This window comes from Bombus flavifrons, chromosome 10, assembly GCF_040668555.2.
Source record: "Bombus flavifrons isolate JBK064 chromosome 10, iyBomFlav1_principal, whole genome shotgun sequence".
Taxonomy (NCBI): Eukaryota; Metazoa; Arthropoda; class Insecta; order Hymenoptera; family Apidae; genus Bombus; species Bombus flavifrons.
Genome location: NC_138451.1, coordinates 8,336,664 through 8,352,681, shown reverse-complemented (window position 1 = coordinate 8,352,681; position 16,018 = coordinate 8,336,664). Strand labels below are relative to the sequence as shown.

At 35.5% G+C, this 16,018-nt stretch overlaps 1 protein-coding gene across 4 annotated transcripts in view; it reads left to right on the top strand.

Moving 5' to 3' along the window:
• Window positions 1-16,018, top strand: part of mub (poly(rC)-binding protein mub) — a 229,576-nt gene that overhangs the window by 46,426 nt on the left and 167,132 nt on the right. For all 4 annotated transcript variants that reach the window (XM_069122428.1, XM_069122424.1, XM_069122422.1 and 1 more), the window contains exon 2: window positions 8,460-8,617. The gene's annotated coding sequence lies outside the window, so the exon portion shown is untranslated. The remainder of the gene's footprint in view (window positions 1-8,459; window positions 8,618-16,018) is intronic.

Sequence of the window (16,018 nt, the reverse complement as noted above, 5' to 3'; positions counted from 1 at the left end):
ATATACCGTGTGATCGGCGAAATATCACCGCATTGCAATTAATCCGGTTCTTTCTATATTTTATTCGCGCCAAATATGATTTTCACTTTGCGATCTGTGATTAAAATTAAATAATTCTACATTGTGAGAATGTGCGAATGAAAAATCTGAGTCAGAAACGCGACGCGCAACGTTTCAATCGTCGTTTCTGCCATCGAAGAAACACTTGAACCCTAAAAAACCATTCGCCGTATATTCCGGTGGAAATTTTTCTACGAGTCGCTCGAGCTTTCATCCAACCGGAATATTTCGTCAACGAGAGACGGCCTGTCCCATTGAAATTTATCGGCGAGCGAGCCTCGCGGAATCGTTTCACCGTTCGTTAAAGTCGAAACTCTAAATCAGATTTGGCGTGGAACGCGCGTAACTCACAGGCAGCCCGTGAAAGCCGTGCGTCTCTGACCCGTTTCTTTAGAAACCGATTCCTCCGCCGATATCCACGAATTTTCATCTACCGGTTAATTCGACATGGCGATAAATCTCCGCCATGCCGAGATCAAAAGTTCACGAATCGTTAACATTGTGAGTTATGAACCGCGTTTATGATGCAAACGTTTTGTCTGTTTTTCGGTTTACAGATCCACTTCCTACTCTTCGTCGAGGATTTTTATATTTTGTTCTTTTTTCATTTATTATTCACCATCATATTATATTGCTATAAATCGGTTTATTGATATATTGCAGGCTATAGGTATTTAATAAAGCGATATTAAAGGGTAGGTCCGGTTTTGTATTTATTGGAATTAATTAAGAATTTTAACGTTCAATTGAAGTTTCGTAAATTATCATCCAAACTGTACAATGTTGATATCGTTAACGCTTAAACTTTAAAATTCCAAGCTCGTCAGTCTACAATAAGCAGAGTTACCAGGTATGTAAATATGAAACCGGAATTTTTGTATAGAAAATACACGTTTATTGTATGAAAATGATTAAAAATATTTTATTCGAAGTATTGCCCATCGCTAGCTATACATTTTTCCCACCTGTCTGGCAATTGGTGGATGCCACGCCAAAAAAACTGTCGCTCTTTTGAGGCAAACCAGTCATCGAGCCATTTTCGTACATTTTCGTAAGAAGTGAAGTGCTGGTCAGAAAGTGCGTGTCCCATCGATGCAAATAAATAGTAATCGGACGGAGCCAAGTCTGGTGAATAAGCCGCGTGCGAAAATAATTCCCAACTGAACGCTTCGATCGTTTCCTTGACCGGTTTTGCTGTATGTGATGGTGCATTATCATGAAGCAAAATTACTTTGTGTTGCCTTTTTTGATATTCTGGTCGTTTTTCACGCAAAGCTTGATTCTAATCGAGTTGTTGTTGCGTTTAAGCGTCATCCTCATCCAACAATGCTTGCAATTCGCTGTCTTGAAACCTTTTCGGTGGTTTTCCACGTTCTTCGTTCCTCACGTCAAAATTGCCACCTCTGAATTTTTTAAACCACTCAAAGCACTGTTATTTACCAAGAGCATGCTCACCGTAAGCTTCGACGAGCATTCGATGCGATTCTGCAACAGTTTTCTTCAAATGGTAACAGAAAATCAATGCTGTCCGCAAATCGTAGTTTCCAGGCACAAAATTTGACATGTTCAACGCTATTACAAACTATGCTGTTGTATGAAACTTGTATTGTTCTGAGTCGAAAATGTTTGTGAGATGTCAACAAAGACTTTTGGCATCAATGACGCAGTTTAGTGATAACTACATTATCAGCTAGGGCCATCTATAGGCAAATTGCGGTTTCATACTTACAGGCCTGATACATAACGTTAAATTCACTTTATTATCCCTTAACTACTCTTAATTTTCTGTCGTTTCGAATTTCCAGCTCTTTGCGTGAAATTCTGGATCCAGAACTCGATGAGTAATAATCTTGAGAAAATCTTTTTTCGAAGGTTAAACCTATCGATCGTCTACTTATTCGTACATTTTCACCTGTAACACGTTGTTTGGCTTCTTCAATGAACAGCCATCGATAACGAATGTAATTGCGATAAATATTTTTAATGTTTTTGTTAATTTCCAGCGTTATTTGTGTAGAGACACTTGGCGCGAAAATCAGCATAAACAAAGAGCTTTCCCGTTGTCGAGCATGCCCTCGCTTTGTTCGCGATAGATTTGAAAATCGAAAATCCAGAGATGAATGGAATCGTTAACGTTCGGCGAATTAACTCGTCAGCCCAATTAGTAATTAGGAAAATCCGCGTGCAAGAGCGGCGCGTGCCAGAACAATGCGGAAAAAGCGACGGCAACGTTCAACAAAACAGAGTTTTCAATCTGTTAGATCAGTGGGCTGACACGCCACGCTCGAATTAAATTTCATGGTTGATTGCTGCTGAAATTACCTCGCGGTTTACGCTCTGTTTTATGCGTGAATACAAATCGCGTTTCCTGCTATTATTCAAATTATTTCTTCCCTCGCCTCCTGTTATTTCGATCTCCTGTTTCCATGAATTTCGTTACCTGTCCTTGTTTGTCTACACAGGATGACTCATAAAAGTGTTCGAACACTTGTTGACGCGTTTTACGAATAGGTATATTACGTGTTTTATACGAAGCGTTTCGAAATTTTATTAGCAGTCTATGAAATTTAACGAAGCTTCACTGTCGTGATACTTTTAGGGGAACCGTGGTAAAACCGGCGGGTCAACACTAGAACTACCGGTAGTTAACGCGAAGCTATTTCTGCCAAAACCGGCCAAATGACTGGTCTTTAAAAAATACGTAATTATAGAATATTTGTATATTTATTGATATATTACTTTCTCACAGAAAGAATTCCATGTTATGTAGTACATTTTTGGTATTGTTAATTCATCTGGAACCATGATCTCTAAACGAGAGTTGACAAAATTGAATTTATAAAATTGTAGAACCATCCAATTTGACACAATTGAATTCGTAAAATTGTAGAACCAGTCATTTTGACACAATTGAATTCGTAAAGTTGTAGAACCAGGTGTGGTATTGCTAGTGTTAGCATCTGGCGATCGATCCGGTGTTTTCCTGATAACTGATATCATCGTATTGAATTATACGCGGTAAAAATTGACAAAACGTGTGGCAAGTTGTACAAAACGAGGAAACTGGTTAATTGGGGTTCGATAAACAGATTGCAGCACCCTTTCACACTTTGACAAGTACCAGTCATTTGAGCTGGTGTTGGTATAAGCAGTCTTGATACAAAATTATTTCGGGTTGGATACATAAAAAAAGAAATAAAATTCATTATATTATTCTTTTAGTTATCGTTATGAAAGTCATTACATCATTGCGGAAGAACATATAACACGAAGTAGGAATTTTAAAATAAAATTATAAAACCAGTCAATTTGACTTGTGTGGTAGTTTCAGTGTTAAGCTTCCACCGTCCCCCATTTTCGCGACTTAACGCGCCCCTTGCGTGTCAAATTGATACGGTGGTGAAGCATAATGAAGCGAGGAGATAAATAATTAATTTTACTCTTTGTCGTTTGCATGTGTTCACACAATGGTTCTCCTTCAAAGGTATCGTGTTTCATTCGCACGTGAAAGCCAGAAGGTTTCAGAAAAATTGTTCTACAAACGGTCGAATAATATAATATTCTAGCTGAAAATTGCGTGAAATTGATACGAAGCGTTAGGAATAAAATGGCATACGTGTGAAACTAATGTACTTGACTATTTCGCTGGCGCCGTTTGAGGAAAACTTCGCTGTTCACGTTTCAAATTCTCAACACGTTACATAGTGCGACAGACATTTTCACGGACACGTACCATATCTTGTCTATTGGAAGTGGTAAAACTTAGTGTGCAATTTTATTTCGATTTTGTTATTTCTAGAAATATATAAAATATAATCTGTATAACATGTAGTAGGCGAAGCTCTATTTTTTATATATTAATAATAGTTAATATTGTAAATATAAATTATCGAATAGCTTATATTTAGTAGATAAGACTAGGTTCCATCTTCTTTAATTATATTCATAAAAACTCGTGGCTTTTCCACGTAGAAATTCACAGTCTGCTCGTAAGTGATAGCGTGTGCAGTACGAAAAAACGTCTTCAGTACTCGTCTGGTGTTGAACAGAAAGAAAAAGAAACAAATCTAAAAGAGGAGCTACATTTCAGAAAATCAAACGCTGTCGAAACGCAGTTTCCAAAATACGGGAAAAAGCATATGCGAATATTTCGTTAATTTCGTGAAAAATATCGAGGATTCGATTTGAAGGGTCCTCGATTCAATTTGCAGTTAAAAGTTAACATAGAGTGGCGATAGACCAGGTACGCGGCGCTGTAAAAATTAGTCTCCCGCCACGACACCGCGACGATGTAATTTCATATAATCTGATGGAATCTGATAAAACGCAGTCGGTCAGGAGTTTAAGCAACCAACCCTCTGTCATCGAGTATTTCTCGCGACACTATTTCTTGGATTTGTCTGTGTTTACTTATGACACGAGTTTACATGTATTGCATAAAATATTTTGGAATTTCGTTTGCGCCATAAGAAAAGACTATGATTATTGTATTAGTAAAATTGAAAATTTAAAACCAATACAAAATGCACATAAAAGTTACAATACACTGTACGTTCTGTCTCTTCAGTTATTTCCACTTAAAGTACAAATTTGCTTAAAGATCAATCTACTCACAACTCGTGGTTGGATTGCTGATTTTCTGGTACATTTTGTAAGAAATTTTATCGAGTAATTATATAATATCTAAAATGTGAAACAAATTTCTATTTTTATTATATTTAGGAGCTTGAGATTCTTATTTCTTAAAGATACAATTATCGTAAAGATACAAATTTGCACAAAAATCGCGGTCCATTCGCGACTCTTAATTATATCGAATTTATAAGAAATTATATCGAATGCGTATAACACCCGCAAATATAAAACAATATGTAAAAAACTATGTGGCATCTGGAGTGTAAAATAAATTTCTATTTAACTGCTATCTCTTGACTTGCATTCATTAAAATATAAATTTGCATGAAACTGCGCAGCCTGCTTGTAACTCATAGCTCATCCGCTTCTTCTTTCAACTTGAATCGAATCGCTTTACATTCAACACCACGCGACTCTTCTTTAACCTCGACTTCTCGCTGTTAATTTAAAAAGACACCGGCTAAACGCTTACAACTCGTGGCACGGTGTAATTAACAAGGCGCGAGTCAGCCCTGTAGTGACTGTGATTACAAGCTCGTCTGTTTGATCCTCCTTTCTTCGTCTCGTCCTTTTTTCCCTCCTTCTTTCTTTTCTCTTTTTACTCTCTTTTCTTCGTTGCTTGAACGATACCCAGCTGTAATTATACCATAAATTTTAATCGCCCCCCGCCCACCGCCTTGCACTCTTTCTTATAGACTTACTCGTTCATTTATGCCGTTTCATGAACGACAACTCGCCACGACAGTGTCTATCTTGCTTGCCATTCGCTTCCCGACGAGAGAGGATCTTAGTTGAATTATGGAGGATTTAATTAAAAGTAGGAAAGACACGCTAGTGTAATTGTGCGAGCCTTTGCCAGTTCCTCGTCATTTATGAGATCGTTCATGATGAACAGAGAAGAGTTAATCCGGTGTCGTTCCTCCTCCCCCTCTTTTTTTTTTTTTTTAGGAGGATAATTACGTTACGTTGTGTTTTGATACGCGTGGTGCAGGAATAAAGTGACTTCTATACTCTTTAGAGACTTTAAAGAAGCTGTAGTACAGTTTAGTAGAGATCGTTGAGAGTTTCTTAATTTAATATGAAACCTTAATTTTATCACAAGAGGTCCTGTATCGTTGATAACTGCAAAAATCGAAACGATTAAAATCCGAGAATTCTTTGGTAATTATAGTCGAGGTTAAAGAATAAAAATTAATTTCTTTGGCATTGATAAGCTTATAAACTGAAACGTTACGTTTAACCACGACATAGTACTCATCTCATAATGTGCATGTAGTATATAGACAGGCTCACAGGTCACGTAACACAAATTACAAGATATTTAGTGTATCAAGTATGCGCATATTCAACAGAGATCACGAAAATATTCAAATAGTATTGTAAATTTATCGAGTAATATTGAATAGTGGTATCGAATAATTGTGTTGATTATTATTAATAAGCCTGGATATTCAGTGGTGCGATTTTTTAATTTATACTATGTTTTTAAGATGCTGTATACTAACTGTTTACTACATATATGTTTATAACAAATATCTCGTGACTTCTATATAAATTTTTAAACTTTACCGATATGATCACGATAGTCGTGTCTCGTTACAATGCTAATGAAATTACGAAATGTTTTATCTAACACGTGCAATTGTATCAGGAAAGTTGCCTCTGATAAATGTTCGAATATTTTGGCGAATCATTTCGTGTACGTGTTTCGGGCGTTAAATCGGTGTGCAGATATAGCCGTTTAAAATTTCAATGGAGATCATGAAACTTAATTATCCACACAATGAAAATCCTCTCGATCACCTGCGTAATTGAACGAGCAAACTCGGCGAGCCGAGTAATCGTGATTCCGGGAATAATTAATACCAAATACGCACGGCCGACTCGTAGCTTACGAGATCAGCTTATGATATCGTAAGGAAATAAGACTAGATCGACGCGAGGGCGAACGAGACTGTCGACAGCCAGCAAAGTTGCTAACGACTCGTTCGATAACGAGGTTTACTAAGCCGTTTTAATTAACACCGTTTGCGTCGTACCGTGTCACCGGTCCCGTTAGCTTCATCCGAGACTGGGAGGATCGGTTTCCGCGAGAAAATCCGGAAAAATTCATAATTAGCGGCCAATCGATAAGGGAACATGGTCTGGCTAGAATCAGATGGTGAGGATCGCGAATAAACGAGAAGGAGGCAGCTTTTTCTTTGCTTCATTTTGGGAAATAATGAGGAACGCAATTAATTCGTTAGGCTGGTTATTACTTATAATATTTACAATTTATCAAATGTTGTATTTGTTACATTTGTTAAGTATTAAGTAGTTATGGTATAGGTGTGTAGGTTTATTAAAATGTAGATTTTTTCTTTTTTTTATTGATAAGGAACAAAGAAATTAATTGTTTAGATTAATCGTTACTTATCTTATGTAGGATTCATTAAATGTCATAATTGTTACATTTATTAAATGTGAATTATTATTAAAATGTATTGGATATTTCGTACATATTCATGAATGAATTATATCTGTTAACGAGTAAATTAATTGCATTAAAATTTTTATCGATTATCAGTTTTCTCGTAGACAAAATTCGTCGGAATTTTGATGATTTAATATCATGTAAGCTAAATTTAATATTATTAAATTTTGAATATTCGCACGACTAATACGTATCGGCGACCAATTGACCACTTAATTGATTATGAATTACACCAGTTAATTTGGGAAATTTTTTCTTATGAATTGTAAAATACGTATAAATATTGATAGACATTTCAATGAAATTAGTACATTTATCTTCGTTTGGGTTTCATTTGATTGAATACAGTTGTAGTTGAGTATATTCAAAGCTGGTGGATTTAAACCATGTCGTTCTGGCAAGTCTAACGACGTGTCATTAGATCCCTAGCGAAGCTGGGTGTAATGCCAGGGAAACGTTGAAATTCAGTTCAAAAGGACGTGGATTACATCTGAAGGCAGCAAGCACTCTAAATCCTGTAATAATACAACCTTCGAAATTCAAATATCTCGAATGTTATCGTTCTTAAATTAATCATCTGCCACATGAATATCAAATACATATTTACCTGCAACGATCAGTTATAAGAACCAGTCTATTAATATTTTTAAATTCTTAATCATCGCGAATTTTAAACCTCCGAGGCTTTTAGAAATTTAAACCTTAAAACCGTTAGAGGGGTGAAATTTCACCCTAAGCGAATTTTTAAAAATATTTTTTTTCAAAATATTATCTTCTTCTAAATAATATACACACAGCCTTACTTATAACTGCTGCAAACAATGACTTTTTTACTATTCATTTAATATCGAATATAATGATAATAAGAATTGACGTTTAACATGTTTTCTATACTGCGGATTTTTATGCAGATTCACATTTTCATGAACTCGACAGAAAATGAAATTAAAGTTTGTTTCATTCGCTAAATATTATTTTGAATATCTCGTATGTCTGTTCGGTTGCACTTTTACAAATTTTCCATAAATGTATAAATAGCCGCAGTCTAGCGGTAACAGCTTTTAAATATTAAAATCAATATATTTCGCGTAAATACTAATGTTGTATTTCTTTGAATCGAAAGTGTGTCAACCGATATGAGACACTATTGTCGGAAAACATACATATGCAACTATATCTATACGGTATTTTATAAAAAATAAAAAAGTTTTTATTACGATTGCGGAATAACTTTTTTAATACAATTGTCGATATTTGAAGTAGATTTTCTAATTTGCTCGTTTAATTGCAGGTTTGTGCGTTGCGCGTGCTTACGACTTGCAAGACCACTTCCATGCTCATCGTTCGAAGAAGCTTCCATGTTCTGAAGCTTAGCTGAGGACGATCTATTTGTTCTTGTGAATACATTGTGGACCAGGTGCATTAATTCGCGACGTTTAAGGTTTCTACGTGAGTACAAATGCTGTTTTCAACATTAATAATATTAATGATCTGCATTCCGTTAGCACGATAGGCGCTGTATATCCTAATTTATGCTGCGTATTATTACCTGTTTTCATGTCAAATATATTAAATTGCTACTCTTCAGAGAACATTCCTTTATTATTACGTGATATGATGTAAATGGTGGTCATTTATTTTAATTATTATATACTCGTTACGATATTGTACTTTATTTGAAATTTGTTCACATAAAATACAAAGAACTATTGTTCAGAGTTTAATAACTAGTCGGTGAATTTTCACTAAACTTTTAAATAATTAGATTAGAGTTTCTATGAAATCGTTTCACAGTTAATTTGAATTTGTATTTATCGAAATTTGAGTTCTCTTCGTGGACAGGTTAAATGTCATTTTATTTTGAAAATCAGTCACCTAATTACCATTTGAGTTCCACAACTTCACATCCTTAGACAACACAGAGTTCGATTAATCAATATTCCCTCATCGCGGTGACACGATTTTCCCTAAATTATCGAAATTGTTGAACTTAGTAGCGGCACAGTTTCCTCAAAGTTGCACGTAATTTACCAAATTGATACGTTTAATCACCCCGTGAGCTTTTCAGTAAAAATTAAACGATTCTTTGGAACTTTTGTCCATGTAATTGAAAATAGCTGTTATCACGGAACTTTTACAACGGCATTGAAGAGTTAACGTTAATGAAGTTGACTTGAAACAGAAAGTAAGATCATTGAAAGATCAAAAACTCGGTGAACAACTTTTATTTAGCAAAGTTAACCGTTTCGTATCCTCATCTGATATAAACTTTAGAATTAAGACATACACCATCCAAAAAAAAAAAAAAAAGAAGAAAAGATGATATCGTATGAAAAGTCGTACGTTTCGCACAGAATTGCAGGAAATTTTCGTCAAAGAAAATCCCTTTGTTACTGTACGTCGCAAGTTACGCGCGCCAGGTGAAAGACGTTAGAACGAAAAATTGCTTGCTGAGGAGTGAAACACGTCGAAGAATGATCGATCTAATTGGCCGCCGATGCAAATTCGACTGGTGAAACGTATTCTTCCGGTCGAACGGTTTATAGGGTCAATCTGAATGCGGCAGAATAGTCGATCGGGGGAATTCGCGAAGTTTAGAAGCCGTAACTACACGGCGAAAGTCGATATCGGAAGCGGAACTGAAAGCGACGTTGATATCGCCGCGCGACGTACGGATTTCCAGCGACGATTAAGAGCGATCGATTATCGAACGGTTGAGAAGTCGCGATTTGAACCGTGTTACCTTCGGTACGCTGGATTATTTTATTCCAGGACGCTTGGAATCCTGTAAACGCGGCTTTTCATTATTTAGAAAATCGACAACGTTCGTGAGATTAGTTGCGAAACTAAATAAACGAGGTTAAAGGTCACATATGGAACGAGAATTTTATTTATCAGCCATTGTCTCTGTTTTTAGTAGATATTGAATTATTTTTGTCGTTGTATGAAATATGACGGAATTTGTTTGCTCGTTTCTCTTTTCTTTATTTGTTTATTTATGGACAAACAATTTTCTCGACGAATTTCCAAAATTTTGTACATGTATGAAGATTAGCGGAGAAAAACTAAATATGATGAGTATATTTTTGTCGAACGTTGCTTTACGACTAAGCTACAGTATTTTAATTTATGACCGTAGCGAAGTAAATATCGTTAAAAACGAAAGGAATCCGTTAAGATGAAAACGATGCTTGATGACGTTTTATAAAGAGAATTATTAGGAAACAATATCTTGATATACAACAAGATGATAGAGGAAATGTGAAAACTAAACGAGAGGAAAATTTTGATAACAGGAAATTGATCGGCATCGTACTGAATTTAAAAAACTGCTGTCGTGTAACATACTTGTGTTCCTCGACTGTAGCCTTCGTACATTTAGAAGCACACAGATTTTTCTGTTAAATTGTAACTTTATCCAGGGATTAAATGAAAAATTCTGTCACTTACGTCACTTTCAGTGGAATTTTCAAATTTCTCAGTATGAATATATCCAAGCTTTTACAAGTAACACGTACTAACATAGAGTAAATGTTCGATGCACGCACGTACAGACCTTCTTTACTAAAATTTCACTCGACCTAGAAATCAAATTAAAAGCTTTAATCGAAATCAAATACGACTCAAAAAATAATCAACTTTTTAATATATTTATGAAGCCACGTTCGAACTGTCCACGTAATTAAATGTGAAATAAATTTCGCTGAGAAAATTATTCGAACATCAAATTATTCGACGTCGCTGTAATCTGTGTTTTATTTAAAGCAACCTCGTTCGCGACGCAAAGAATTCCTCGAATTAGTCGTGGAAATGTCCCGCGTTTAACTGCATCTTGGGAAAGGAAGGGGGGACGGGCGAATTTTACCTGTGCAAGTAATAGTTGCGTGTTTCTGCAATTAAATTTAATTGGATGATCATCTGGGTTAGCTTTTTGTGGTAGTAAAAGTAAATCCTCGTAAAGCGTAAAGCGTCGAGAGCGGCTATATCACTTGCTACTCGAACACTTCTACAGTTATAGTACTCTCCAACAAATCCAGATGTCCAAGTGCTTTGCAAATGTTACGTGTTCCATCGTTGACGTAGTGTATTCTACGCTCTATGCTCGAGTAGAATCCCTGCAACTTTGAATCGCTGACAACGCGATAACGTTTGCGAAGTACTTAAAACTGTTGTACCCGAGCAGAAAGAGAATGTAAAATGTCGTCGAATTATTACGATAGAATCGTTTCATTGAAAACTCTGTCGACTGATGTAATTTCAGATAGTAGTACTCTCTGCGTCTACCGTCTTGTATTGAATTTTCTGCTAACTTTGTTGGTAGTTCGAAATTAATTTCAGACATATCGATGTTGGTTTTCTCTACTTCGTACGAATTTTTTTACTGGAAGATGGAAGAATTCTAGTTGCACTTTGTTTCAAATTCTTGAATTTTGTGTGGAATGTTTTATGATTCCAAATGTTTGATTGTTAGTGAATATACATATACACTGAGTAACAGTTTGTTTTTACAACTCGTGTAAAATATGTACCGCTTTTCTCTAAATTGATATCATTAAGCCGTGGGATACGATGTTATACTAAGAAAATACATGGCGTTCGATTATTCAAAATATTTGTAGAATAAATAAACGACAAATAGTTCCAGCTAAATTATCAGTAGCATTTTTATCTGTTTATACAAGTTCGCCACCCTATACGTATAAATAATAATCAACGGTTTTCAACCACGATATAACATCGTTTTATTTTTCAGATAACAAGTCTTCAAATAAGATAGAGATTTACTACCTCGGCACAATACCTTACGAGGGGGATGAATTGTAAATTTAGCCAACCAAATATTCTCACTACGCTTCACAAAACTCGACGAAAACCCAATCGTGATACTTTCCCCGTACGATCACAACGTAATCCAAACATCATGTACACTAGAAACGCGATTCTCTTCGTTTGGTACGATATTTGATTGAATTAAATTTCCGTAACTTAAGGAACAACCTCGTGGAACCTGGTACGAACTGGTTCACACAGACAGCGACCAAACACCGGGAGACATTATTCCCCATCAAACACATCTCCATCCGATTTAATTTACTTTGAAATTACAGGAGAAACGCGGTTATTTGATCTTCGATCGGTTCTTCTCCTATGTGGTGATTCGGTAACAGATACAGACGATCGTTTCGACGTACCTACCGGCTATAATAATCTGGAAAACGGAATATCTGCGAACGAAATACCAATTACCCACGGTCAATCGTTGCTGTGTAACGTGTACAAACAGATCTCAGCAGATTCAGCGTTTCCCAAAGCCGCTGAATTTCCACCAGGCGCCGGATTACCACCACCAAAGACTGCTGTCGTTCAAAGAACCGACCGTTTCAAGAATCACAGGCTTATTTGCGTTCCCTCCTTCGAAATGTTCTGTTCAAACGTTGTCCAGGCTACGATTCCGATCATTCTCTTATAAGACTTTCGAAAGATCGCTCGGCACACTGTCGTTTGCTTTGTAAATGTTCAATGTTTCGACTAGACACAGAGGATAGAAATCAATTTTCTTACGGTTTGAACAGAGGGACGTTGGAGGATTGAATTATCTCAATTTTCCTTTCGCCTGGATTGATTAGATGACTGAAATATTTTCTCTTTCTTTCTCTCCGATTATCGGTTGATAAATAGCACTGATAGTGTATGTGATTGTTCGAAAGTGTGTGGACACTTAGTTTTTGAAGAAACATCGCTGTTTCGACGTTATAAATGGAAATGCTCGGGATTTTGCGTACTTGCGACAGGATGAAGCTTACCTTTAAGGGTCAATGTAGTTTTATTATTTATGGAGATCGTTTGTCAGCTCGTTTGAGTGTCAAACTATATGTAGATACCATGGAGAGGATTCTTTCAGATCAATGAAGAGATCGTCGTATTTCTATCAATAACATTTAAAGTTAGCGCTTGAACGTATTGTTATCTCGTGTTGAAATACCATCGATAAGATTTCACATAATTTATGTTTCATATAATGCAGACGATCGCAGAAGAAAATATTAAGAAATGTTTCTGATCTTTAGTTTGCCATTAATTCATTGTTAGTAATATTTATTTATTCATTTGTTGTCCACTGATTCTCATTTGCGACCACGATAGGATTATATAAATTAGGACTTATACTGATTAATATTATATGTCTATGTGTGTACATACAAATATATAAACTAAAGTATTACAACATAACACATTGATTCATATATCTTAATGATATTCGTGTATTATTATTATTAAAAATCGACCAAGGTATCCATTTACTTGTAAGCTACAGTTTGAGTCAAATATAAGGTGCAATTTTAGTTGCATTATTATAAATTGACTATGAACAAAGTTTCCAATATATTCTAACAAAACAACATTTTCTTTAATGCCAAAAAGAATCGAATCAGCACTTGGGTTTATGCAAACGATTCTCTTGGACAAATTCTATTGTTCTCTTTCTGCTTCTTTCGATCTTCTTCCTTTTTTTTCTTTTTTTTTTAACATTCCATACGGACATTTTTCTTGGTGAATCCACGTGAAAATGAACATAGAACGTCGAGTTAGAATTTTTTCAAACAAAACTGCGTTTTTCATCTCGTACAATATCGAAAAATTAGGGGACACGTACGGTCGCCTAAAAAATTTTCAGCTTTTTCACGGTCGATTCTTGGATCGACGACGCACAGTGTGAGTATCGAATCGAAGGCATTGCTTTTTGTGGATGAGGCCAACTAGATAACCCGGGCTATCTGGCTCGCGCAGAGTGATCGTAATTGAATTTTTTGCCTGGTCCTGGCTTTGCTCGGATTTAGCCATAAGCCAGTTATTGAGTCGTCGTTACAAAAGCCGTGTACCGGCACGTTCATCGATTTATAATTGTCAATTATCCATATATAAAAACGAGTCGAGCGATTCATTCGATCCATTTCGACGGATAGAATGTTTCTTCGATTGGACGCTCGAATATCCTGTAATCGACGTGGAAAAAGACTTTTAGTTAACGTAGCTCGCCATTTTGACGAGATTTGGTTCACTATTTTTGGAAATCGAGAAGCTGCAACGAGGATTTTCACTGAAAAAAGGAAGGAGAGAAGAACAGAAATCTCTGTTTATTCTACCTGCTTGGATTTAACTTTTATCGATTCTGACAAATCCATGCTGGATGTTCTAATTAACTCAATCAGGCACGAACCTTTTATAATATTTTTTATAACAAGACATAATGACATTTGGTATCTTCGTATATTGAATGTATTGTATCGTTGGTTAGTTTTAGAAGAAATAACAATTCATAGGTACAGTAATTATGTTACTGACAATAAGTATTAAGATACCTATCGGTATTTAATACAAATTGAATGTTTCTCATTGCTTTTATTTTATTTTATTATGAATATGTTATTTCATTAACAGTACACGTGTTTTATAGATAAACGTGTAAGATACTGCACAAAGTAGAATTGGTCAGAGTTTTTGTTGGAATATAACGATATTAATCGCGTACAGATGAGGTGATCGATCGATCGGATTCTTCCCTTCGTTGCCCAGCGCTATCCCCACTAGCGTGCGTTCGTTAGATGTACCGCGGCTGCTAGCGCGTGCATGCTCTTCCGAGAATTCGGCGGAAGAAGTATAAGGATATGGATGGAACATTCGCGCTTTGACGGCATAGCGCTTTGCATCGCGAAGCTGCTGGAAGGTTCCGTGACACGTGCCGCCACAAAGACATCTACACAGGTCACACTCATTACTGCATAGAGAGTGGGGATTCAAAATCTTTTCAAGGGCCATGGATCACTTAGTCAGTCTGAGAATAACTAGCCAACTGTCAACATTCATAACGTTTACTTGTATTTTACTATAACTTTGTTTAATAAAAATCATATATATATATATGTTTGTATTGTTTCAATACAAATATTGTGTCTTCCACAGTTTATTAATCTTAATTCCAAGATTAAATTCTAACAGTTTTCCAAGAAATATAAAGATTAGACGTTCTTATACTACTTGTGGCTGACCATATACGACTCTCTCTCCTCCTATTGCTTCTCTGAGCTTTGCTCTTATTTCATTCGCATCGAACATGTCTTGTAATAATACTAAATAAAATAAAATTTCTTAGAGTTTTCCAATAGATATAACTAATAAATGCCTTTACATTAGTTATGTCTGTTCATGTGTGTCGTAATCTCTTGCCAGCGACTCTCTGATAATTAATTAATCTTGCTCTTATTTTATTCGCATCATACGTTCTTTTCATAATGTAAAATACAAAATAAACGAATATCTCAAATATGTAATTTATTATAATTTTCCAAGAGATATCACCAACAGAACTCTGAGATTACCTAAGTGTCCTAACACTTATGGCTGATAGTGTATGTCGAAGCTAGTAACATGGATTGTTTAAGAGAGCTCAAACAGCGATTGAGAAAATTTATAATCCGCAAATACAATTACAAATATGTTATACTAATTACACATAAATTGAATTAAACTGAAAACTATTAGAATATTGAATTCATTATTATTATTATTATTTCCTCTGACTTTGTCAAAATCAATCAAGTAAACCAAATAATATAATAACATTGTAACAATATATAATTTATTTATATTTATTGCATTGATAATACTCTATCGTAATGAACGAATAATTAACGATCAATAACAAATCACGTATGGTGCGAGAATAATGACACGTTTCTCAAAACACGAGCAGCGTTTAAGCAGAAGAAGTCGAGACAGAATTAGTCCAATAATATAAACAATATAAACAATACAACAAAGATAGCCTAGCGCCTAACGCCTTCAATCGTC